Genomic DNA, 23,996 nt, shown 5'->3' on the forward strand with positions numbered 1-23,996 from the left:
GCTAAACAGAATTTGGCACGAACCATTTGTTTTTTTTTATCTTTTCGTGAGGTACTGTAGGCAAAAAAAATATGTCTGTGATGAAAACCACACAATTTAGCGGAAAGCATACAATAAGAAAAGTATGGTAATTTTACGTGAATCAATAAATCTCTAGGGCATGACGCACGAATTCTCAACACCAATAAGCGACGAAAAGGGTTTAAACAAGTTCATTAAAGCCAGTAAACACCGCCCGTAGTGATAGCAGACTTTTCAAAAGAATGTATGTTAACCGTGTTAATATAAATCCTCTCAGCGGGAGAAAAATATCCTAATATCAGATTTTTGCAAAAATTAAAGGGGGTGGAGAAAACTAACACAAAATTAACGGAGAAAAAAAGGAATTGTTACAAGTTTTAAAAGAACAAGAAGATTCAAAGAAACTTATAGAGGTGTTTCAAAAAAGTAATATCAGATGGATAATCAGACTCTCAAATCCCTCCTGTGAAATGATACACAATCTAGATCTGTTAATGAAAACAATATACAATGGTAACGGGAAAATGGTAACCAATGAATTATCAGGGCTACGAACTTTTTTCCAAACTTTTATTTAAAACCCCTAATATGCTGGAAAACCCTATAACACGTAAGACAGCATATTGAACCTAAAGGTTCAAGTTGAAAAAAATAGCAAGACGAAATTAAAGGAAAAGAAATTGAATGGAGTCAGTTAAACTCTGACATACGTGCATTTGTACCAAACAAGTACAAAATAAGTAATCTCTGGTCAAGATTAAATAGAGATATGCTCCAAGTAAAGAGAGGAAAAATTATACTCTTTTATATGGGAGTCATTTTCGAAAAAAATGAATAGCATGACATGAACAATTAAAAGAAGGCATATTAATAGCCTAAAGGACCTAAGTTGAAGTTGAAACTTAAGACAAGACCAATAAACGTTGGGAAGTAAAAGTGAAAATAGTTATTATCACTTGTATGTAAAAAATAAATTACCGTGTACCAGAGGGCAAAGTATATTTCTGCAGAAGGGCCATGTTGTTTGATAAAAGAATAGCCCAAGAGAAAACTGTGGCCAAAAATAAAAAGTATGGCTATAAATAATTAATTATTGTGTGTGCAGGTTCATAATAGTCCTTTTACTGCAGCGAATGACAAGAAAACCCGGAAGCGTTGTAAGGAGCTACAAAAAAGCAGCCCTGGTAAGCAAACCTTAGAGTGTAAGCACAAGTCCATTGATAGGTAATAACAGGTAAAAAGATGAACAGCTAAATTTTGAGCTGATCAGACCAAAGCTCTAACGGAGCCTTGTTCCAAAAGGACATTGAAACTGGAAAAAAAAGAAAATACTAAAGGCAAAAACGTTATTAAACTGTCTCAAGTACCTGAAATTCAAAAAGAATTAAAAAGCTCAAAAGTCTGAATACAAAAATTAGACAGAGTCAAGCTAAAAACAGTTAAGGACACAAGTTGGTTCGAAATAGAACTAAAGTTGTAAATCCAAGATACAAAAAGGCGAAAAATAATTGTTTATAGTCGTATATGGAAAATGTATATAGTGGTAACAAATATTTCTGAGATAATATATACAGTTATAAAGGTATTCTAAAAACCTTTAATAAACATAGAATTGTTATCATAAAAAAAAATGTAAATATGGGAATGTTAATAGCAAAGTCATGTTATATGAACTATTGCCAAGCCCTTATATAGAGGCTAATCACGGTTCTAAGTTATAGTGTATAAATCTAATTGTTTGAGTTCATTTTTGTTGTTGTTGTAAATATTTTATTTGCAGTTAAGACTTATCAGACAAAAGTCATGACGGACTTTAATGTGTTGAGTATTTTGTTTTTTTATTTTGCTTTTTGTATCATTCAAGAAGTAATCTACATTAATACTTTATAAGCAATTAACAAAACACTAACTGGAATAAATTCCAATGCTAGTCTGTACCGTGTTTCATTTTTTTAAACCAGTAGTTCAACGGTCTATCTAAGTTTTGTGACTTAACAATGCCTGTGTAAGCTATTGCCCAAGGCTTGTGTATATGCTATGTTTTTATTTACTTTAAGTTTTAACTAGTAATTTAATGTTATATATAAATGTTTCTCTTCGAGTCAACGTATAAATATTTTTATTGTGAAATAATCTGTTAAGTATTAAGTTTGAAAAGGATGATGAAACAAATCGCCAGCAAGATACATAATTTTTCTATTTAAGCGGCATATTATGTTTAGAGTAAAAAAATAGAAAAGTAATTAAAAGTAATTAACGTTTACAAAATTGATTGTTTCTGTTTACTATATGTGTAACACTTTATGCTTTAAGTGTATTCTAATGTGAATGTTTATTTTAGATACAGCCTTAGTTTTTTTTGGAAATAAAATTTTTCATAACATCGTTTCGGATCCATATTTTTCAATCATTTTTTGGCGCATTTTTGGAAAGTAACAAATTTCAAAGCCAGATCAATTGTATCCTGAAACCAACAGTTCATACCCTCAGAAGCCAAGCCATAACTGGTCAACTAATATTTTGGAAACTGTATGCAGAATTATAGACTTTACTACAAGTACATAATAAAGTGAGATAAAATAAGAACTTAATTTAGGCCAAGAAAATGTGCTACATAGCCTCAAAGGCATTATATTATTGAAATATGTGAAAATGCTTTGTACTGGAAAAAAATATGTGAAAATTTAAAAACCAAAATTGTTATGTGTAATTTATCCAGGCATTTTTAACCCCGGAAAAATAAACAATAAATCAACCACATCACCCAGATAAATTAAATTATTAATGGGAATTAAATTTAAACTCAAATAATTAATAAGCGTTTCGAATATAACTTTAAATCTAATTTAAGCAGAACCACTAATATAATGCTTAAGCCACTGGGGGTCAAGCTAAAACAGAAGATGCATATAAGAATGAGGGTGAAAAGAGAATTTTACAGTCTTAGAGACAGAGGAAAAGAGAAACAAGAATACATTTCAAAATTGATATCCTTGGACAAAAAGGACATGGCCTTTATTTGACCATAAACATGACCCTAAGGAAAACCATTGAGGGTATACGCAAAGAATGACGCAAAGATGGCAGCATATAACTATATACAAAATTAAGTTGTTTTAAAAGTAAAATATCGAGAGTTGGGACTACTATTCTTAAAATAGGAAGTATTGTGGTGACGCTTTCTAATTAAGTCAATTTATGAATTTAGTAAAAATATTAACACGCAAATACAAAAGTTTAAAGATACCACTTTTTATTAAGATAAGGAAAGTATCCTGGCAAGTCTATGCTTAACAGCAAATTGATAAATTACCACTTCCTAGCTATGTACGTCAGCGGGTTCCGATAAGGTTTTTTTAAGGTGTGGTCGATAAAATGTATAAAAGAAACATTCCATGGGAAGGGGCTGCCTGATACTAATTTTATGCCGGACTGACCTCTGGTCCGTTGATTTAGAAATACCTTAGAATATTGTCGGATTATTGTAAGTGTCTAAGTATCTTATTATATGTTATTGTAGATTTCTGATGCTTGTGGTCTACCAGATTATATATCTATTATTAAACCTTGTATTAGTATATGTTAACTGAATAAGAGTATTGTGTTATAGCCAACCTCTCTACAATCTATATTTAGTCTCTCGAATATACCCTGCTGGTACGCCTCACTAGTCCGGTCATAGCCTAAGGCACGCTACCAAAGTTTAAATACCTTAGGTCCATGGGTTTTCTCCCCTATAATGGGAGAAAGAAAGGCAACAACCACAACATCACCTTAAATACCATATAACCACTTTACCACAACTTTCGACTAATAAAAAAGGCACTAATCCTCTCAATTTCCAATAAAATAAGCCCCCTTTAAAGCTTCTACGACAAAACTTTCTATAAAAACGTTATATGCCCCAACGGCATAACTTACGACCCTTGTCACGAGGGCTATAGAGGGTTGTCATCCTCAAGGACATAATTTCCAGACCTTTCAACTACGTTGAACAAAATGGCCATATCAAAATGTTGATCAAAAATGTTAGGGGAAATGATGGGCGTTGGGGGGGGGGTGATCCTCCCTCTGATTGTTTTTGACTATTAAAAGGGCAATATCCCTCTCAATTTCCAATCGAAATAACCCTTTTTGAAGTTTTTACGAAGCACTTTCTATATGACACTATATGCTCCAAGGGCATAACTTATAACCTAAGCCTTGAGGGCTGTTGGGGGGTTGTCAAACTCAAAAACATAATTTCAGGACCCTTCAACTACGTTCAACAAAGTTGCTATATCAAAATTTTGATCTTAAGTATTTTGGGAAACGATGGTTATGGGGGGGGGCATTCGCCTTCCGATCGCTTTGGACTATTATTAAGAGCACTAGTCCTCTCAATTCCCGATCGAATGAGCCCTTTTTGACATTTCTACGACAAGACTGGCAAAGACCTAATTTCCAGAACTTTCAACTACGTTCAACAAAATGTCTATCTCAAAATTTTTATTGGATGTGTTTGGGGAAATGGTAAGCTGAAGAGAGTCGTTAGTTGCCATCCAGTCATTTTTGACTATTAAATAGGGCACTAGCGCTTTCAATTTCCAATTGAATGATCCCTTGTTGAATTTTCTACGATAACGCTTTCTATAAAACCTTATACGCCCCCAAGGCATAAATTACAACCCTTGCCGTGAGGGCTGTGGGGGTTGTCAACCTTAAAGACCTAATTTCCAAAACTTTCAATGACGTTGAAAAAAATGGCTATCTAAAAATTTTGATTGGATATATTTGGGGAAAGGTGGGCGTGAGAGGTTAGTTGCTCTTCAATCATTTTCGACTATTGGAAAGAACACTAACCTATCAATTTCCAATCAAATGAGCCCTTTTTGAAGTTTTTACGACAATACTTTTCTATAAGAGCCTTACATGCCCCCAGGATATAACTTACAACCCTTGCACTGAGGGCTCTGAGGGGGATGTCATCCTCAACGACTGAATTTTCAGAGCTTTCTACTACGTTGAACAAAATGGCTATCTCAAAATTTCGATTGGATGTGTTTGGGGAAAGGTGGGCATGAGAGGGGGGTTAGTTGCCCTCCAATCACTTTCGATTTCTAAAAAGGGCACTAGCCCTTTGAATTTCCAATCGAATGAGCCTTTTTTGAAGTTTGTACGACAACGCCTTCTATAAAAAGCATATGCCCCCAGTGTATAACTTACAACCCTTCCCTGAGGGCTGTAGTCCTCCTCAAAAATATAATTTCTATGTGAAAATCAACTACGCTGAACAAAAGGGCTATCTCAAAATTTTGATTGGATGTGTTTGGGGAAATGGTTGGCGTGGAAGGGGTTTTAGTTGCCTTCAGATCACCTTTGACTATTAAAAAGGGCACTAACCACTCCAATTTCCAATCAAATGAGCCCTTTTCGAAGTTTCTACGACGACTCCTTTGACACGAAGTGCCCTGGTCTAAACCCAATAAATAATACATTGTGCAAACATCGTTCTTTACTTAGGCAACCCGATTAATAATACGGCCTTTACTTTTCTTTAGAAAACTTCTTTTTCGGAAAGTTTTTTTTTTAATTAATATCTGTTCGTTTTCTATTGCCAAAGTCTCAAGTTTTTCAAAATTCCCCTATTTCAAAATAGTTTTTTATCCAAAATAAATCAACAGTTTTGGTAAGAACTAATAAAATTAAACTGAGTATATGATAATATCAAATTTATATATAATTATATTGATTGCTGAAGGCTCCCCAGCTCAAGATTTTGTTTCAGCTATTGCCGAAAATAAAGCTTTGACACTTCTAGGCCCAAGAGTTTTTGCCGCTCTGTTATGGCAATATTTTTGGGAAAATCCCGAAAACTTCGGGAATAGTGACATTTTTGAGCCTAGTGAACTTATTGCTAAATACTGGTCTGGTTTCACTGCAATTTTCATTTCATTTTCAATATTGTAATAAGTACAAAAGTAATTATTTGTAATGTAATTTCGTTTTATCAAAGCTCAAATACGCAGTAGGCATTATGCTTTTACCGTTAGAGAAAGGGGCAGTAGCCAAACTCTTGTTTGTAGTGAAAAGAATAGGTGTCTTGAACAGTTTTGGAAAGATCAAATAAAATTAAACTGAACTCCTACGATTTTTGGAATAGAATATCTTTAATAAGTTTTTTGGGTTGGGGGGGGGGGGGGAGGATGAATGGAGGGAAGGCCAGGGGTAAGTTTCTATGGTTTATGCAATAAAATATCATTAATAAACTTTCTTGGGGGGGATACGAAGGGAGGACAAGGGATCAGCTCCCATAGGTTTTGGAATAAAATATCGTTGATAATTTTTTTTTGAGGGGGTAGGGGGGTCAGTCTATAGAGGGGCAAGGTTGAGTTACCATAATTTTTGTAATAAAGTATCGAGGAAAAGCTTTTTTTGGGGTGAGGGGGTCAGGCAATGCAGAGAAGGCCAAGGGTCAACTTGCTTAAGTGTAATAAAATATCGGTGATAAGTCTTTGAAGTGGGGTGGGGGTTCGGTTTATTCGATCTTTCAACTATATTCAAAACCCTCGCTTAAGAACCTTATATGCCTTCCCGGTCATAAATATACAACACTTGCCCCAGGGTTTTGGGGCTTGTGTTGACCCTGGAAATTTTGTTATCTGATCTTTTGGCGTACTTTGCAAAACTTGCTATCTTGAAAATTCGATCGGATTCATTCGGGGCAAAGAAGGCAGGAGGGCTAGTTACCCTCCAGTCTCTTTTGACTCTGAAAAAGAGAACTAAAACTGTCAGTCTCCAATATAATGAGCCTCATTCAATAAAAGCCTTATTCAATAAAAAGCCTTATTCAATAAAAGCCCAGGGGCATAATTTACATTATTTGCCCCTTTTCTCTGGGAGGGGAGGGGGGCTGTGTAATTCCCAGAATTTTTTATATGATCTTTGATCTATTTTTGACAACATGAAAATCTAAAAATTTGACCGGAGGCATTTGGGGAAAAGACGGTTGGTGGGAGGTGGGGGGGGGGTTACTAGTTGCCATCAGATTACTTTGGACTCTCAAAAATTAAACTAAAACTTAAAATTTCTAGTCAATTGTGTCCCTTCCGAAGTTTACCTATTCCATAAAAACCTTATTGGCGTCCGGGCATAATTTACAACCCTTCTCTTGGGCTCTAGGCGGGAGCTGTTAACCTCAAAATATTTGTTATGTGGTTGTTGGACTATTTAAAAAAGCTATATCAAAAATTTGATTGAATGTATTTGGGGAAAAGAGAGTTTGTGTGTGTGGGGGGGGGGGGGTCGGATGCCTTCCGTTCCCTTTTGACTCTAGAAAAGACAACTAGAACTTTTGATTTCCAATCTAATGAGCTGCCTCTGAAGTTTATACGACCAAAACTTACATAAAAAACCTTATATTCCCCCAGTCCATAACTTACAACAATTGCCTACTGGCTCTGGAGGTTTGTGTCAGTAGAGTCCTATGTTCCATTTTGGGGGGACGTATAGCCACTACTCTTTTCTTCCTTATTGGTTTAATATCATGAAAAAGGTTTAACGGTGATTCTTTGTTCCTTCCCATGCTTATTTTAAGGGCTTATGTTCCCTCCCATGCTATTCTATGTTCCCTCCCATGTTATTCTAAGGGTTTATGTTCCCTTCCATGCTATTCTATAGCGCTATGTGACTTCCATTGTTATTCTATGGGACCTCTACACGTGATTAAACACGTTATGAAACTATGTGCTATTTGCACATAGTCCCGTTGGTACCATTCCAAACGAGCGGAGATTACCCTCCTGTTCATAAACATTGCAAAAAAGATAGCAGTAAGAATGGGGATTCCCCACACAAATTTGTTTCAACTCTAAGTTTTTCAACCAGAGTGTTTTTTTTCGAGCTGACATCTGTTTTTTAGGGAGCCAATCAGAGAACTTCTTATATATGATTTTCCCTTTGCATAACAATTAGTCATTGATATTTCGTATAAAATGTTCATGCACTACAATTTAATTTCCATTATGTTTTAACATATCGAACATAGTACACTGGATTTTAATAACTCTGAAACAATGGATATTTCTATTTTCAATGTGAGTATAGTTTACTGAATTTCTCAGATAAAAAGCATGTATTTCCAGATAAAAAAATCTTTTTTCCAGTACATTCAAATTTCAGAGGGACTTAGCCCCCCTCCCCCCACCCCCAACAATACAAAACCTAAACAATAGTATACTCGTTAGAAAACGCTAAGTATGGTTTTTTCTATTATGTAAAACAAAAACCACCCCCACCCTGCTCTGTAGAAATAGTTATTTCGTTAAAAAAAATGCCCTTTTTTCCAGTTATCAAAAATCTTTTTCTGATCTAAATAGAAGCTTCTGTGTTACAAGAAACGGTCACTTTTGGAGAACAGGCCTCGCATGCTCATTTTATCACAGAGATTAAAACCATATGTGTTTATAATTACAGAAAAGGGTCCTTTTTTGGAACCAAAATTTCAAACGTGTTGTATCTGAAAACAAAAGCTTGGTGATTAAGACGGGCTTTGTCTAATTCTAGCTGGAAACTCAGAATTGATTGGGGGCAAGATAAAAAAAGGGGTAATTAGTGATTGGATAATTTTTTAACGTGAAATCTCTAAATAAAATATTTTTGGAGAAATTATTTAAAAGGTATAGTTTATTTATTCTAAAGATAATGACATAGGCCTCAACAGCAAATCATTTTAATACTTTTCCACAGGGGGATTTCGACTAGGTATGTTAAGATTCAAGCTAATTCTTGTAGGCTACCTTTTAAAATAGCTTTACGGGGGGGGGGGGGGTGGGAGATACACACTACACTCTGTTCATAAATTTGACATCGTGTCTGAGCATTTTCTGAAAGACTTTAGACTACTGTAATTATTTAAAAGGTATTGTTTATTTATTCTAAAGATAATGACTTAGGCCTCAACAGCAAATCATTTTAATACTTTTCCACAGGGGAATTTCCACTAGGTATGTTAAGATTCAAGCTAATTCTTGTATGCTACCTTTTAAAATAGCTTTACGGGGGGGGGAGGGAGATACACACTACACTCTGCTCATAAATTTGACATCTTGTCTGAGCTTTTTCTGAGAGACTTTAGACTACTGTAATTATTTAAAAGGTATTGTTTATTTATTCTACAGATAATGACTTAGGCCTCAATGGCAAATCATTTTAATACTTTTCCACAGGGGAATTTCCACTAGGTATGTTAAGATTCAAGCTAATTCTTGTAGGCTACCTTTTAAAATAGCTTTACGGGGTTTGAGAGAGACTCTGTTTACTGATTCCGTGTGGCTAGAGGAGGATTCTTTGTGCAGACTAATTTTCTCTTCTGTAAAAAAAAGGGAATTGTTTTTTCCATGCTAAATTTTGCCTTCTTTTTAAGGAAGAGGATTCCTATAATTACTCTCCCCTGGAAAAGATAGTTAAGACTAACGGCATTGGTCCAATATAACAAGTGGAGATATGCAGTCCATTGGGAGCTACTCATATCCATTCCAGACCGGCGCTGCCTGCTCAAAACCCACCAGTGCCAACTCCTATGCAGCCTGGTAGAAAGCTGAAAAGAGAATGGATGGTTGCTCACATGATGGGGAGCCCCACTGGCTCCTCTGTACAAGCCAGTGACATCGCCGCCGTTTCTACACGAAAAACGGAAGGCACTCAAAACCAGTCTGAATTTGGAAATGTGATTCTTTCCACCTCTAGCTTCTACCTATTTCTATCCATCCTTTTTGTTTTTTTAAGTATTTTCTTTTCGTCATTTTTCCACACCGTAAAAGTGTATGTCAGAGATATTAAAATGTTAATCTCCCCGCCCCCCGACCAGTGTTTTAAATTTCTCTGCTCCCCTCAGAGATAGCTGAATATAATGCATTTTTTTGATTAGCAAAGAAAACATTCTTTTGCGTATTTCTTAACTTTCTGAGGGTGGGGGGTGGTTGCACTTGTTTAGTTTAAATAATTCTTGGATTATGTTTGTTTTGAGGATGGGGTGAAAAAAATGGACATGTTTTTTTTTGTTTTTTTTAACTTTATAGAAAAATAACTATTTAAAAAATAAAATAAAACCTTTTTTTTCTATAGATTAATGAATTATACTTTTCACCATTTTTTTTCAAAACTATAGAAGTGTGTGTGTGTGTGTGTGTGTGTGTGTAAGTGTGAGTGTGTGTACAGGTGTTAGCGTATGCGCATGTGTGTTTGAGTGCGAGAGTGAGTGTGTGTGCATGTGTGAGTGTTTGTGTGTGTGTGTGTGGGCGGTGCATGCGCCGTGTCTACTCGATAATTCATTGAGATGGTGCAAATTCTATATAGATGTAACGATTGAATGTCTTATATTTCCAAATAATTATTTCTTATGTTCGATCCGAGCGCTGTAATTTTTTCGATATACATATCAACGGAATTGTACTTTAATGTTGATTTTGTATATCTTTAAAGTATCTTTTCTACATTAATCCATCAAAAGTTATGAGAAAATTAAGAATTCTTAAGTAGAAAATTCTGATATCACGTAATTTGTTTCCGCGGCGCGTTCATAGACATTCTATCTGACGATGTTTCTACAGCGTATTATAGTCTCATTGACTACAGTCTTAGGGGTTAGAAACATAAATTTAACATGTAAGAATATTTCAGAGTGTGTGCACATCTTCGTGTGAGCGCCTGTGTGTGTTCGCGGGTGTTCGTATGTGAGCATGTGAGAGTGTGTGAGCAAATGTGTGTGCTTGTGTGTGTGTGTGTGTGTGTGTGCGTGTGTGTGTGTGTGTGTGTGCGTGTGTATGTGTGTTACTAACAAAATTTGTAATTTATTATGCATTTGTTCTGTAAATAATGCTTTAAGCAAAAAAGTATTTAGTTTAAATAATTCTGGGAGGAATTGAGTTTTATGGGATGGTATGGAAAAAAATGAACATGATTTTTCAACTTTATGAAATAATCGCTATTTCACATAGAAAATAAAACCTTTTTTCTACAGATTAATGAAAAAGCAGCGCCACTGAGAGATGAGACATCAGCATTTACTGGAACAATTCTATCATCACCAACGGAGTTCGGAGATGAACCTTCATTAGTTCTGGATAATATCGAATGGCAAAGGGGTTTTCTTAAGGATGCTTTTGGGGAAATGGCTACCCTAGACGATTGAAATTGTGATACTGACATGATTGAGGATCCGGAATGGGCTGATACATTTATGCTTGAGCATTTAGGAGATGTTACTAGTGCAACTGAACCGGGTCCTCGTAAAGAAATTATGTCACAGGACATACTGGCTCGATCAATTGTCCCCAAACACCCTGGAATATGTACTAACAGTTCTAGGGGACCTCATTCCATCTCAAACAAACTCTATCGAAGAGACTGAGAGGTGTGTTATTGACAATTCTGTGTCACCCCCACCATTCCACTTAATGATAAAGCAACAACAACAATGCAAATATTTGAAACTATTTTTTCCGGGGACATTTTTGGCGGTTGTTTTATAATTAGTGATCTGGGTCCAATGCAAATGGGTGCGGGACATTAAAATAGGCTCATGTCCCCGGAACTACGTGAATTTTATTTTTTAGAATCTGCTCTAGGTCACTTACAAACATATAGGATAGATTTTAATCCCCCCGAGGAAAACGTGATTGACGGGAGCATTATTTTAACAGACCCAGTAAATTTTCTCCATAGCTGCATTGACAGAATTTAAGCAAAAGTTGAGATTCAGATTCACAAAGGGTGGGCTCAAGGGGGGGGGGGTTAAAGCAACAGTAAATCAAAAATTTTATTTACAAACGGGGAAATCTGGGGAAATTTTTTATTTTAATTTACCAAATGGCAACCAGACTTTCCATCCTGGTCTAAATGAATTTGAGAGCAACTTTTTTAACTGGGTAAATAAACTAATTTCGACTTTAGATACATTTAGTGATTGAGGGAGCAGTTCCGAAATTTTAGACAGAGAATACAGGGATTTTTATCCCAGTATATTTAAAAAAAACTTCGTTGTCAGAGGTGGGATAAGTAACAAAATAAAATGTCACCCAGAGTGTACAATTACGGGAGGAGTTCAGGATTTCAGTTTCGAAATAAGACTGCAATGTTTTAAATATGCATTTTTAGAAGCAGCCCATAAAAAATTAAAAGTTGATTCATGAGTAAAAAATCTCAACGGACTTGCTCGTAACGGTGGAAAAAATTTCCCTCAGGTAAATTTTGTCTGTTTAGAGGGGAAGTATCCGGTTTTATTGAAGGAGATAGGTTTATTTGAGCAAGCAAAGGAAAATCTTGGGGTGGGGGTGGTTTTTCTCCAGTATCACACTGAATTTGTAGATTGGGGAAAAAAACCAAATAAAAAAGGAGTTTTATATTCAGTGAGGAAACCGATGGTAGATAATGTTAAAAATTGGATTTGGGTTATTTACGAGCCTCCCAAAGATGTGAATTCCTATGTTCATTTTTTCCCCGTTACAGCAATAAGTCGACTCTTATCCCAAAGCGTTCAAAAAGGGGAACGTTACTATTGCCCCTTGTACCTTTATTCATTCAGATCTGCGCGAACTTTCACAGATCAGAAGGGACACTGCAAAATTCACTGCAATCCACTACTAAACATACCGGCAGAAGTCAAATACAATCTACAATTAAAAAATTTCCAAAATTCCCCACTGCAAGTTGATAAAGTGTGTTTGGGTTCTGAATCAAGACTGGTGGAGGTATCAGACCCATCAAAACCAAATATAGTCAAGGAACACAAACTAGTTGCGCATTCTTACGCACAGGCCCATTACAATTCCGACAGTAGAATGCTTTTGTAAGAGTTTTTTTTGGCTAAGGAGGAGGAGGTTAGCATAGAAAAGGTACTGATGTCTTTAATAAAAACGGTACACGCTGCAATTTCACCATTGCGTCACACCAACGATCCAATGATATTATCAGATAAGGAGCAGCTGGCACTAGAAAAGGGGAAAATTTGTTGGGTTTGTAGAGGCGTTCTTGCCCCAAAAGACGCGGTCCAGGATCACAATCACCTTATTGATCCCAATTCAATAGAGAAAAGTAACTTTCAGGGGTGGGCTAACAATTCATGTAATTTTAAAATTAAACAATAACTCTTTCGTCCGGTTTTTATACATAATTCTAACTAAGATCTGAAGTGTGGGCTACCAGCAATGGCACATCTTCAAAGAAATAGAACATGGGTGATGTATGGGCGATAGACAGCTTTTCCTACAAAATCATTCCTAAATCATCGAAAAAGTTGCTTGTTTTGGAATTTATGTGGAAATTTGTTGAAGCCGATGTTGAATACACGAATAAAATTCGCTTTTTAGATTCCTACAGTTTTTTCCCCAAATCATTGAGCGAATTAATTCAGGTGCAGAAAAACGATGACGGCTGCAACGCTTTCCCCCTTCTCAAGCAACAATTTCCAAATGATTTATATGATTTCTTGACGGTCAAGGGCATACATCCTTATGATTATCATTGTTCCTTGTTGAGATTTATCGAGGAAATTATTCCTTGCATTGAATCGTTTTAAGATTGCCTACACAATCGTAGTTGCCCTCCGACGAATACCGTTTTTCTAAAAAAGTGTGGATGGAAAGAGGGTGTAAAAATGAGTTTGACTACTGCGAGCTGTATTTGTCAAGGGATGTGTTAACTTTATTAGACATTATGTGTAAAAATACGGACAAAATCTATGGGGAATTTAATCTTGATTTGGGCTATTATTTTCCATTTCCTCATCTGGTAATGGACCTCATCCTAAAAATTAGTGGGGAAAAAATTGGGCTAATCACAGACATCGATCAGCACCTGTTCATCTAAAGGTCAATAAGGGGTGGATACGTTTTTCATGGGGATCGTATCTTGGAAACTAAATCCACCTGGAGAGAAGACGGGGACAAAATCGGATGCAGTTTTCCTTGATATGAATTCTCTCTACCGCTCGGCCATGTCCCATTATGCGCTACCTTGCGGTGACTATAAAGAGCTCAATGACCCTCCAGCTCCTCGTTTCCCGAACATTGGCAGTCTTGAGGAGAATCGGCCGGTTGGATGGTTTTTTGAAGTTGATGGGGATATACCAGTTAAGGTTCGCGATTCAGTAAAGGATTTTATTTTCCCGTTTATAAATAAACTAATAACTAGGGACTCTATGAGCATTCACAATAAGCTATTAGTCGGAGTGGAAGGATTGCATTGGCCACCTTCAAAACAAAAATTTATTGCTGACCTTCTGCCGAAAAAAATTTTTTTTGTAAATTATGTGACTTTAAAATGGATGTGCAACAACGGTTCCGAAGTCACAAAGGTTCACAGAGCGCTCCAGTTTAGTCAAAAACCCTATCTAAAAACGTTTGTTGACACTTTTGTCAAGAAACATTCTGAAGCACAAATGAAAGCCGAAAAAGAAATTTATAAACTCATTTTGAATTCAGCTTTCGGCAAAATGTGTGATAGTGTTCGCAATAGGAATTGTTGTGACGTCGTAACCAATCCCACACAAAGCTCTTAAATTATTGCAGATCAAAATTAAAATCCTGTCACGAGCAGTGCCCTGGACATGGTACATTTGAATAGAAAAAAAAGACAAATTGTCCTGAATCAAAACATTGGAGCACGCTGTGCGATCTTGGAGATCTCAAAAAAGCTCATATTGGAATTCTACTACAATGTGGCTAGGGTATAGTGGCCGGAGGAGGGGCAAGTAGAGGTCTGCTACGGGGACACGGATTCTCTACTGTCAAAAGTAAAACCCCAAATTTAATTGATGATTTAGCACACGGTGAAATCACTAGCTCACAGATGGACTAAACCAATTGGAGTAGGCTATACCCAGAGCTAGTGAAACGTCGGGTGCCAAATCAGCTTTTATTTTTTAAATCTGAAACAGGATGCGATATGATTTCCAGTGGTATGTTTATAAGTCCGAAGGCGTACTTTATACAGACACATGACGAGGAAATCAATAAACGTTGCAAAGGAGTACCCAAGCGCTAAATGGATAAGAATTTCGGTTTGGGAATTGAGAAAATCGTTATTGCTGAAAATAAAATTCCAAAAGACACCTTATTGGAAATTTGCCGCCTCACCAGCAAAAGCCTTACTGTAAACGTGGAGAAAATTGCCTTCAGTTCGGTTCCCGACAAGGTCTATGCTTGTCAAGACGGCTTGTCTACATTCCTCCTTGGTTATTTTTTAACCTCAGACTAGGCCGAATGTGTTAGCCATAGGGAAAGTCTCGGTTTGAATAAAGTCCAATAAATTTTTTCCTAAAACCTTTTTTTAGGGGGGGCCTCACGGCCTTGGGGGGGGGCCTCGTGGCCCTGGGAGGGGGCGGCCGCCAGCGGGGGGCGCACCGCCAGCCACTACCAAAGTTATCTTTTTTTAGGACTTAGAGCAGATTTTTTTTGTGCTTTTGTACATGTTACATTCAAATTAAAAAAAAGTGATATTATTTTAAGTGCTTTAATCCAATAAATGTTGTATTTTTTATATTAATAAATAAACAAAAAGTGTATTTATTTAAGTGTTTTTTTTCTCTCTCTGTGCATATGTAAGTGTTTTATTTTTTTTTCAAGTTTAATGTGCTTTTTTTTCAATGTATTATTTTTTTTAAGTATTGTTACTTTTTTATGCATATAATAAAATAAAATTTTATTCTTTATTCGTCGTATTCTTATAATTATTATTATTCTTATTCTTGAACGGAGTAGTAGTAGGGAAATTATTTAGTCATTAGACAACTATGGTCTACAGTTAGTTGTCCAGGTGAACTATTGAAGGGAACATGTATCAATTTAAAACACCATTCAGATCGTTTCTGTGTGGGCTGTCAATGTCAGGCAAAACAACACTCTTAACTAAAATAATTAAAAATTGCGATAAAATAGTTGTGGAAAAGCCGAAAAAAATCTACTATTGCTATAGTATTTGGTAGGAATCATACGATAAAATAAAAGCAATTGCTGCTACGACGTGATCGGTGCAGATACAGTTCACGCAGGGACTTGATGTTTTTAGAATTATTGAACGAAACTCTTGGATGATCATTGACTATCTGGCTGAATCTATTGAACAATGGAACCAGAAAAAGCTACAATTGTTCACCGTTCGCTCTCATCATGAATAGATTTCCGTTACTCTGGTTCTACATAATCTCTTTCATCAGAGCAAATGTATTCGAACACTTGTATTGAACTGCAACTACTATATCATCTACAGAGTTGTTCGTGATTCTAGCTCGCTAATAACTCTCAATAATCAAATTTAACCAGGTGCCCCTAAATTTCTGCTCTCGGCATACAATCAGGCAACTAATAAACCTCACGGCTATATCCTATTGGATCTTAATCAAAATACACCCAAGGATCTGCGTGTAGTCACAGATATTTTTGACAATGAAATTACAGTATATCTCCCCGTGAACACTAAATTAGTCGGTATCATGACACTGAAGAAACTACATGAAAATAGACATCTGTTTTCGGTTCTAAGCACTTCAAAACCCTCGCTTAGGAAAGCCATACTCAAACATGGTATTGAATATAATTTCATTAATTTAATATCTGAATTTTTTTTAAATTTGATTGAGGGCAAGGTTCATCTGCCAGAGGTAGTTAAGCAGCAGGCAAAGCAACATCTTTCCATTGCACTTAAATTGGCCTCTCAAAACAAAGGGAATGATTTTAAAAGGGGACGTTTTTTTCAGGCGGGCGGTATCTTTTTCACACTTTTACTGCCAATAATTGCAGGACTTGTAAACAGTTTTCTCTAGATGGCAAAACCCTATAAATTTACTCCAATAGAACTCACTCTCTCACCCATGGAACACTTTGAGAACAATCTGAGTAAATTCATTGACAATGAGAATATCGAGAATGATAAAAAACTGCTTTTATTTAAATGTGCAATTCGCAGAGTGAACAAACGTATGTTGCAACACTTCGAAGTCACTGCTGCTGCTACTTATCACAAAAAAGAACCATCTCCTCAGGAGTCTGCTGCTGCTGCTGGAAAATAATTAAAGCAGATAGAATTAGTTTAGATTTCAATGACATTTGGATATCTAATGCCCCACTCATAGCGCGACACGAGAACGTGACGCCGAACTTATCCCATGTAAAGTGGTCATGATTGCTATCTTGTTTGGAGCAATGGGAAAAGGATGGAAATCCCGGGCAAGAGTTCTAATACAAATTATGTAATCTATGACAGGACTACAAGTTATAAAGGACTTTTATCACTTGACACTCATCTATACAACTTTCTAAATACATTAAACTTTCCCAAAAGTCTTATTGGCAATAGACAAATTCTAAAAAAATTAAATGAACATCATTGTCAACACCACCACCATTAAAATATGAAGAAGAAGAAGATTTTAAATCAATTTTGGAAAATACTAGCACACCACTGATAGCTAGACAAAAGCAAAGACGTATCAAGTCAACGTCACCACCACCACCACCAACCACCAGTATACAAAAGGGTAGTGGACGTTAAATAACGTTTTTACATTCAAAATGGTTGAAGTCCTGAAACGTGTTTATGAAAATATTGGTTAAGTAGGGAGTTTAAGTTCATCCAACACTCTTTTCTTGGTCACCGGTGTTCAAACTAAAAGTGTAAAAGAATATCTACAAATGAATCAAGTTACAGTCTGCATAGAAATTATAGACTTCGTGCTAATCAATATCGAAAAATTAAAGCTTTTTACCCACTGCATATAATGCAAGCAGATCTCCTGAGTCTAGATGAGGTTCAACGACGTTAAAATAAACCGTACAAGTACATTTTACTTGCAATTAGTGTTTTTAGTAGCTATGCATATGCCATTTCATGGCGATCAAAGAGAGGCGTTGAAGTTGCTCAGGTCATTGAAAGTATTCTTGAACAGGTTTCATATAAAAAAATTCAAACGGATCGCTGAAGTAAAAGTTTTAATCCCCACGTTCCAAAAGTACTATTTAAATATATTACACTTCTTTTATCTTCTTCATAGTCCTATTAAGGCTGATTTGGCCGAATGATTTATACGAACTATTCGACTTTTAATTTCAAGATTTTGTACATTTAAAAATACACCGGATTTTATTCAAGATTTAGAAGAAATCATGTTGATCTATAATCAACGACCTCATCGATCATTGTCCAACTCAACCCGAACGGAAGTTTATCATTCTGATCATGATACAATTGACACCTTTCTTAAACAGTATTCCATTGAAACGATTGTCAAGAAGAAAAATAAATTCAATGTTGGTGATACTGTTCGAATTAATAGAACAACTAATGTTTTTGAAAAGGAGAATTACTTGTGGCCCACCGAACTTTTTAAAGTGGAAAAAAATCTTAGACACTAAATCCATAAATTATCTTTTGCGCGATACCAAAGATAAAGAGATTCTTGGTGGCTTTTATAACTATGACCTACAAAATATTAAAATTAATAGTAAAATATATCAAATTTAAAAAACATTAAAGACTCATGCTCGCAGGGGTAGGAAACAGTTACTTGTTCGGTGGCTAGGTTACAACTCCGATCTGGATTTTTGGATCGTTGTAGAAGATATTGACGATTCCTAGTGATTTTTATGTAACATTCATGTCCAATGTTTCTGATCCTCTCTACAATGACTTGAATAGAACAAGTGATTTTTGGACAAAACTCTCTCCCACCATCAAATTTGATGGTGCGTATGAAGTGGCTCTTGTTGACTGTATTCTCAAAATTACCTATGACATCCTGAGAAAGGATTGTGTGTATGATATAAAAGTTATGCCATTCGATTGGACACTCTTTGTCGACTATGAATGGGCTGAAGCACTTAAATCTAGCGAATATCCACATGCCAAATTGAAATATATTGAATACGATAATATGACAGATTTGTGTCGTACAATCAATAGAAAAATCTCATATCGTAGGACGGGTAAATTCCATTTTAATTATTCATTGAAACACGATAGGATTTACATTACCTCACCTGTTGAAACTGAAATAATTTCACTCAATGATAATCTGAGAGACGTTCTTGGTTTTGAACAGAATATGATCTATGGGAAAAATGCTGCTACCATTTACATGATAGATAAAGTAATTTTTGGTGATTATCCACCTTGTTTTGCCTGGGACTCTAGAATATTTATCTACGCTACCTTTGTGGAAACGTCGAGGGTCGGTATTTCAAACCTCGTGCTCCCTACCTCCTACGTGCTCTTGAACTAAAAACATCTCTGGAATTTGTTCATCACTATAATATAAAGCATCTTCAGTATGTTCCTGTAAACACTTCGTATTTGGAACTCTGTCAGTTAACACTAAGAAGTGAATTGGGTGATCCTCTAGCAATAACAAAAGGCTTAGCAGTGATTACATGTCATTTTTGACCCATTGTCGGCGACAGCACCATCACCTAAAATAAAAAATAGAAGAATTCCATTTGTCTGTCCCGATATCGATTGCTATGTTGGTGCTTTGAGTCCACGTCAAATAGGCAATGGATTGGACTACTACAAGGGTCGTACTACAACGTCTGGCTATGGTCTTGGTAGCTGGTTTGCTAGGCTATTTCGTTCTGCACTACCCCTTGCCAGAAAATATCTTGTGCCTGTTGCATCAAATTTTGCTGCCTCCACACTACAGGACTGGGGGTCGGGCAAGAATTTCCAGGAGAGTGTTAAGGAAAATATTAGATCTTCCGCAAGAGCCATTGGTGAGAAACTACAATATTGACTAAATGGGGAGGGATTAAAAAGGAAGTGTTCACATCAACTGCTCATCAGTTTCCACCCAGGCGGGAAGCAAAAGACATCAACTAGGAAATTTAGAACTAAAACAAGAAAGAACAATAAGCAGAATAAGAAAAAGAAGAAAAAGATTGTTAGATCAAAGAAGGATTTCTTCTCTTAAGATGACTTATCTTCCCCACAAGGAAGCATATCCATCAATCAGTTCCTCATTGAATCTTTTCAATGCTGAAAATGTTGATGTCAGCGTGAAATATGGCTACTATGAACAGCTTCATTCCAAACAACACCTCTCGGAATACATACACTTTAAAATATTTTCCAATGAAGACTATTTCATTGATTTGTCATCAACATTTATTGATTTAAATGTTGTGCTTAAGAAAAAGTCAGATAATACAACTCCAAATGTTGGCGATGGTCTCTCCTACGAGAACTGTATTCTATACAACCTGTTCAGACAAATTAATGTATTTATTAATGGAACATTGGTGAGCACTAGCAATAATTTATCAAACTATGCAAGCTACATACAATTTATGATGATGACACCAAAAGCATACAAGGAGTTGAGAGGACAATCATTGGGCTATGAATATCGATCCGGTGTTGATACTGACAGTGAGTTGACTACTGCTGTAACCCAAGAGTATTATCTAGTTGGAAAATTATATCATGATATATTCAATATATCCCAATGCTTACACCCTAATCTTAAGACGGATATAAGGTTGCAGATAAACCCATTAAATTTCATTCTGAGGAAAACACTACCTGCAGCACCCAATGCCAATGCCATTATCACATAGGCAATTTTCCAATTCTGAAAACAACAGGTTATGAGCTCTGTTGCATTGGCAGTGGAAAAGCTAAGAACCAATGGCAACAACATTAAACTTCTTGTCCCCCATACGATCACCAATCAACGTCACATTGCTACCGGCTCTCGTAGCTATAGCGATTCATCATTTATCAATGGAGAAATCCCATCAAAATTGGCTTTGGCCTTTGTGAAGAGTGGCAGTGCCGTTGGATCCTGGACTGAATCCCCCCATGATTTAGATTTTTTTGATCTATCTAGCCTCGTTTGCAAAGTGAATGGTATTCCACTATACACTCTATCGTTTGACCAAAAATCCTATAGAACTCTGTACAAGTTGACCTTGCAATCCCTAGATCATGACACTTAATTACTTGAAATTGCAAAAACCAATGCACTGTTTTCAAAAAATCAGGGGGTAATTTTTTTTGGACATGTCCGATACTCAGGGTATGAGCATAGTGCGAACAGTTCCTATGCGCTTACAATGTTCATTTGACGAAACTTTGACTAAGGATATCACGTTCATATCACTGAGTAAATTTGAAACCTATTGAGAAATCACTCCCGACGGTAGTGTTTTACTAGACTTTGGACCATGAACAAAAACCAAATAATGAACATATTTTGAATTGATTCAGACATGCCCCGATTAGACTCCTATTGCATGTCCACAGACTTTATAGAAAAAATTCTGAGTATTAACAAGACCTTTATCATTTTTATTAGTAATCCATCGACATTGAATCCCGGTCATTGGCTATCCATTTTTCAAACAGAGAAGAATATTGAATTTTTTTATCCTCTAGGCCTATCGTATAAATTATACGCGCCATACATCAGCAACTTCATTGAAAGCAGTGGGAAAACCATTATTCAAAATGAACGACGAGTACAGGATTTAACGACTAAGACATTTGGCTTTCAAGCACTACTCTTTTTCATGTTCAGATGTCGTGGCTATACCTACAAGCAGTTTCTCGACATCTACGTTGACTTACCTTGATTGAACGACTTTCTAGTGGAAAATATACTTACAAGCGTATTTAATATTGATTTTAATGCCCTACGAATGATATGTTCTAAAAATGTATTTGAAATTGTTTATTAATAAAAATTTATATACATGATAAAATGACTTTTTTACTCTTTAGATTTCATCTTCTACTAGGTATTTGTCGACAACAACTAGTGCAGGTAGATTATCTGAATTCACAGTGTACTGATCCTGATGTACTGCAATGTCAGTATAGAGTGTAACTTCACTCTTGTCATATCTCTTTGTATAGTCAATGGTACTATTCTCATTCATTCTATAGAATTCACATGTTTCAATTTGTTTATTTGAAGTAATGTCACAAATAGTGTCCTCAAGCGGCGAATCACATTCCGTCACAGCCAAATAAAAATCAGTGGGCTTATAATCATAGTAGTCATTGTCTTCACAACGATGACGTAGAAACCAAATTCTTTTGTTGTTCCAATAGTAGAATCGCCTACGCGATTCCTCCTCCCAGAACAATCTAAAACCACTACGATACTGATCTCTTAGCAATAAACTAAAATCACGCTTAGGATTCTTTCAAATCATACCGGGATATGTATTCTCCCACTGATTACATTTATCATAATGGCAATTGGAACATTTGTGGTCTCTAGGATGAGAGTCACACACCTCTTCATGACAGGAATTACAACCTTTAATTTGTACAGCATATCCTTTATGCAATTTACACGGGTTGCATAATCTACACTTTTCATCATACTCGTCAATCATTGTACAATTCTCACAAGATGACCAGCTGCCCAGTGTGTACATACAAAAGGGACATATATGAAAAATTTTTCCGTGTGTTGACGGCCTCACTATCACAATGAAACTGAGAAGGCAAAAGCAAAAAATTGTCTGAGAGAGAGAGAGAGAGGAGTAATTATAACTGTTTTCTCTGGTAGTGTCACTAAAAAACATGTGTCAGCTTGGAAAAAAACACTCTGGTTGAAAAACTCGGAGTTGAAACAAATTTGTGCGGAGAATTCCCGTTCATACTGCTATCTTTTTTGCAATGTTTAGGAACAGGCGGGGAATCCCCGCTCGTTTGGAATGGTACCAGTGGGACATAAGCAAATAGAACGTAGTTTCATAACGTGTCTAATCACGTGTAGAGGTCCCATAGAATAACAATGGAAGGAACATAGCGCTATAGAATAGCATGGAAGGGAACATAAACCCTTAGAATAACATGGGAGGGAACATAGAATAGCATGGAAGGGAACATATGCCCTTAAAATAGCATGGGAGGGAACATATCTAAGGGATCACCGTTAAACCTTCTTCATGATATTAAACCAATAAGGAAGAAAAGAGTAGTGGCTATACGTCCCCCCAAAATCGAACATAGGACTCTACTTGTGTCAAACCCGAAATATTGGTTATTTTACGTTTAAACTATTTTGAACAAAATTACTATCTTGAAATTTTTATTGGATGTGTTTAAGGTAAAAAGAGCCATTGGGGATCACTTTTGACTCTTAAAAAGGGCAGTAGAAATTCTGATTTACAGTCAAATGAGCCCTCTGAATTTTATACTACCAACTTTTCCATATGAACCTTACATTTCCCCGGGGCATATCTTAAAACACTTACCACTGGGCCCTTTGGCGTTGCATTGACCCTGATTGTTGGACTATTTAAAAAACAGCTGTCTAAAAATTTGGATTGTATACGTTTGTGGAAAAGAGAATGTGTGAGTGGTTGGGTATATGTCGTTTGTTCACTTTTGACTCTTAGAAATGTAACTAGAACTTCCAATTTCCAATCAAATGAGCCACCTCTCAAGTTTATACGACCACCCCTTACATAAAAACATTATATACCCCCAGTGCAAAACTTACGACACTTGCCTACTGGCTCTGGGGGTTGTGTCAAACTCAGAGCTTTTGCTATTTTATCTTTAAATTATTTTGAACAAAATGGCTATCTTAACATTTTGATTGGATACGTTTGAGGAAAAAAGGACCAGGGAAGGCTAGTTGCCCTCGGATTACTTTTGACTCTTAAAAATGGCAATAGATATTCCGATTTATAATCGAATGAGTCCTCTCTGAAGTTAATACTACCATCCCTTTGTAGCGTAATTAGAGATTAATAAAATATAAACCCCCTTTTTATGGTTGAGAAAACATCGGTTATATTTTAAATAAAATTTATCCCAGCTTGTCAGAATCAGCCATATAGCAGAATAAGCCTAATTAAAGAATTCACGAAAGTCGTGACTAATTAAGTCGTGAGTGCCTTTGAGGGTCGGTTAACATAATTAAAATGTGAAAAAAAGCTTAGAAAATAATTGGGATATTAATGAAAAACGAAGAATATTAAGTACCA

Source organism: Artemia sp. Qi Xiang Cuo, chromosome 10 (genome assembly GCF_049724085.1).
Source record: "Artemia sp. Qi Xiang Cuo chromosome 10, ASM4972408v1, whole genome shotgun sequence".
Classification (NCBI taxonomy): Eukaryota; Metazoa; Arthropoda; class Branchiopoda; order Anostraca; family Artemiidae; genus Artemia; species Artemia sp. Qi Xiang Cuo.